Genomic DNA, 4,404 nt, shown 5'->3' with positions numbered 1-4,404 from the left:
TCCTTTGTGAGGTCTGCCATGTAAAACTTTTGTAATTGCCAATGATGATGCGTGAAAAAAGAACACACAAGTGTTTAGTCAGAAGCGAGACTCCTCATTTTCATATGTTTAAAGGTTTTTTTTCTTAGTGTTTGCTCTAGGGATTAACATATACATCTTAACTTTTCAGAATCAGCTTCGGATTTATACTAACTTAATTCTAGCTAGATATAGAAATTTTACTTCTGTGTAGTTGTACTCCCTTTACCGTATTTTGTGATATTATTATACGCGTTAAATAATAAAGGTTACAAACCCAAGAATCCATTGTTATAATTATTGCTTTATATAATTTTATGTTTCTTAAAGAATCCAAAAGAAGAAAGGAGAACAAATATGTATTTACAGCTATTGCTATGTTAACCTTCTTATTTTTTAAAGCTGGTTATCATAATTTGTTCCTATGAATTCAAGTTAACATCTAGAGTAATTTTCTTAGCCGGGTACAGCTTTGCTCATACCCATCTCCTTTGTGTTGTTATTGCTAAGTATATTACCTTTCTATATGTTATAGTCCTAACAACATATTATGTATATATTGTTTTATACAATTGCTCTTTACATCAGTAAAGCAATGAAAATAAATATGCATGTATGCAGAATTTCAGTAGCAAAAAGAATGATTTAGAAAACCTGAGAAACAGGTTTCAAGAATTTCTTGAAACATACTCTTAATCTCACATAAATCTAATAAATGATATCTTTAAAAAGACTGGAAAGATAAGTACTGCATCTTATACTCATTTAAGCTACAATGCACCAGTGTTTCCTACAAGTGTAAAAGTAAGTAGAATTCTGGTGTGCTTCTCGTTTTTAATGGAAAAGCAAATTACCTATTTAATTGTTCTGTCAGCAGTAGAACATACTTCATAAAATAATAGGAGTCAATACTTTTCAGTCTTATTCATAGGTGGCCTCTGCGTGAGCTGATAAATAACCACTATCTAGAGTTACTGGTACTTAAAGAGTGGGACATTTCAATGAACTGTTTCTTCTGCTTCTTCTAAACCATTATTTATTTATAGACTCACTTGAACTGCTTGATTTGAATAAACTGCTCCATTAATTGATTCAATAGTATCAGTAGTGATCTCATCTACTTGTCCTATATCACATTAATTTACTATGTCTTCAGTTGCCACAGTCTGTCCTGGAGAATCTGATCCTAATGTGTCATATTTATTCGATGGTACAGAAAAGTTGAAGATGGGAAAAAATATAACCCCAACAAAGTAGTCCTCAGGGCACTTCCAAAGGAAAGATTATCTTTTCAGTGTCCATTTTGTTTTATGTGTTGATTTGGCATTTCATGACTTCCTGCTTTTAAGATACTTGTTTGTTAGGCTTTTCTCCTGCTCTTAGTATTGATGTGATCAAACTATTATCCATACCACGTCCAATTCTACTTTGTTTCAACAGCTTTTCTCTCCTTTGAATATGCTTCCTTTAATGATTTTATAAATTGAAGTTAACAGCCTGGCTTCATTCTTTGGTAGATTTTCTCCTCCTGAAGGCAGGCTATCACCAAACAGAATATTTCCTCTTTGCTCTGGCAGGACATTGTGTTTGGATTTTATTTAAGTAAGAAGCTTACCTTGTTCTCAGCATCATCTTTTATGGGTGCCGCATGTAAAACTGTGATGACAGAAAAGTATCCTCAGGCTCTGGCAATGTTCTTTAAAAACATTTTTTTTAATTTAAATATAGTTGGTATACAATGTTATATTGGTTATGTTAGTTTCAGGTGTACAATATAGTGATTTGACATTTTTATACCTTACAATGTGATCACCCCTAATTCTACTAATTATTTTTAATGGTCTTAACTGCTCAGTGTACATTATCTTTCCTGCTTACCCCACAGTGGCAACAGAACCGGCTCTTTCAGCCAGTTACAATTTCTCACCTATTGATGTGTCATACTGCATAAATAAGGCCCCACATGGAAAGCCAGGGAGTTTCTTTTGACAACTTTTTCCCCGGTACATGGACCTATATCATAAGGCTTCAAATTTCATGTACTTGACATCTTTGATCCTCGTATGGCCTCAAAAGCATGGCTATGAGTTCCTCTGCTCTTGTCTGATATGTCCCCCAGCCAGTGGGAAAACCTGTACACCCAGCTAGTTCCCTATGAACCAGACCAGCTACAACCCACCTAATCCTCAACCTAACGGGTTTCATTTCCTTGCCAGACCGCAAAATTACTCCAACAAACCAATCCCATAGGAACTAAGGGTCACCTCAACCTATTGTTACTACTAAGCCTGCCTCCTGCTTATTTACTTTGTTCCCAAGTGCAACCCTCATGTGGCCCTGCGTGGATTGCCATATTTTCCTTCAGGGCTGTATATTTGATTAATAAACATAAGTATTTGGTGGTGTATATTATGTGTTTGACTATCACATACTATTTAGTGTGGAGACTCTCACCAATGGAGTTAATAGAAGTAAGTAAAAACCAGAGTGAGACTTGTTTCTTTGCATGTCTCATAATTTGTTGTGGTAAACTGCGCATTCTAGGTAATATAGTAAATCTGGGTACTGGATTCCTCTCTGGTGCTTGTTTTATTTGCTCTTTTATTTGTTTAGTGATTAATTGGATTATTTTGGTGAAGTCTATTTCCTCTCCCGTAAAGCATGAAATCTCTCATTTTCCTTCTCAGGGAACCAAGCACAGGCTTGGGTTTGCCTACAGTTGCCCTGAGATAACAGCGTTTTTAGTAAGGCTGGCTTTGATTGCCTCTTTCCCTGACCACACTCAGCTGTTACTCTTTATTAATTGCTGGCTAGAGCATAAGTTTCTCAACAGACTGAACCAATTAGATTTCAGCTCTTTTGATGGGATAATTTTGAGGTCAATAAGATTTGTTCAGACTCCAAGAGGGCTCTCTTGTTTTTTTTGTTTGTTTGTTTTTTTCTGGTTAATTATAGCTTACCTACAGTTTCACTTTTATTTCTAATGATTCTACCAATTTCTTCTTAATTGCTTTCAACCATAATGATAGATCTTGAACTCAAAAACTACCATTATTTTTTTAGAGAGTCATAGGCTTCAACTTTTTCATATTCTGTTGCAAATTTATTCACTTCCTTTTGGGACGAGATAGAGAGCCCTCTGTTTTATGGCCTGCTTCATCCCTTGGGAAAAATCTCTGAACTATGGATCTGAAGCTGAGAATGGGAAGAATGGTGAATTTTTCAATGAGTGACACTTCTGCTTTAGGAGCTTGGCATTCAGTGGAAGGGGTACAGTAATTTCAGGTCTTCTTGTCTTGACTACTAGTGTGGAGACTCTTACCAAATTGGGGCACCAATATTCTCGGTATTGTTGCATTCAGGGTAAACCTATGAGAGGGAAAAGCATGGAAGATGAGAGCCCTCACCTCTGAACTGTACTCACAAGGAACTTAGCCTCCGGAAAAGGTGGCAGAGGAAGTATGAAAAATGCTGATGTTCTGCCCTTTAGGGAAAGATCCCTCTGGGCTCTAAGGGAATAAGGAGCCCTGTGACTTTGGCTGCATCAGAGTGGCATTTCTGTTTTGTTGACACAGGAGTAAGGAGGGAAGTCACAGGTCTTGATTCAAATGCCACAGATTTCCACTATCTTTAACAAATGTTAGTAGATTCTCTTAAATATTTCTTCACTTGCTGCATGCCCTTATGACCATTTTCAGATAGTTTGCAAGGTTTGTTTTTTTTTTTTAAAAAAAAATCATTTTCACCAGTTTCATTGTGGAGCAGATCTACAGAGCTCCTCATGCTATCATGTCCAAAGTGGAACTTCTAGTAATTTTATTAGGCAAATCTTTTTTTTTTTTAATTTAAATTAACTTCAAGTATACAGTACATTGGTTAGACATCTATATAGTTCATAAAACCATAAAACGATCCCCCCAATTGCACCCTCTCTTCCCTGGCCCTCCACCTAGCCATCATATTAATGCTAACTGCATTCCCTATGCCGTGCTCCCCATCCCTGTGACCAACTATCAACTACTAATTTGTACTTCTTTAACCCTTCACCCCATTCTCCCAGCCCCCCAAGCACCCTCTCCTCTGTCTGTCACCAAATTGTCCACCATATTTGTGAGTCTGTTTTTAATTAGTTTGTTCTTTTTGTTCCTTAGATTCTGCATGCAAGTGATATCATATGGTATTTATCCTTCTCTGTCTGATTTATTTCACTCAGCACAATAACCTCTAGGTCCATCCATGTTGTTGCAAATAGCAGGATTCCATTTTTAATGGCTGAGTAATATTCCATTGTATATATGAACCATAATTTCTTTATCCAGTCATCTGTTGATGAACATTTAGGTTTCTTCCATATCTTGGCTATTGTAAATTGCGCTGCCATGAATA

General features: G+C 36.4%; 1 pseudogene; it reads right to left on the bottom strand.

Moving 5' to 3' along the window:
• Positions 1–597: 597 nt before the first annotated feature.
• Positions 598–1,650, bottom strand: LOC105306089 (annotated as a pseudogene).
• Between the last annotated feature and the right edge of the window lie 2,754 nt (positions 1,651–4,404).

This window comes from Pteropus vampyrus, unplaced genomic scaffold (assembly GCF_000151845.1).
Source record: "Pteropus vampyrus isolate Shadow unplaced genomic scaffold, Pvam_2.0 Scaffold419, whole genome shotgun sequence".
In the NCBI taxonomy this organism is placed as follows: domain Eukaryota; kingdom Metazoa; phylum Chordata; class Mammalia; order Chiroptera; family Pteropodidae; genus Pteropus; species Pteropus vampyrus.
Note: the sequence above shows the minus strand (reverse complement) of the source record. Positions and strands in the feature narration are given on the sequence as shown.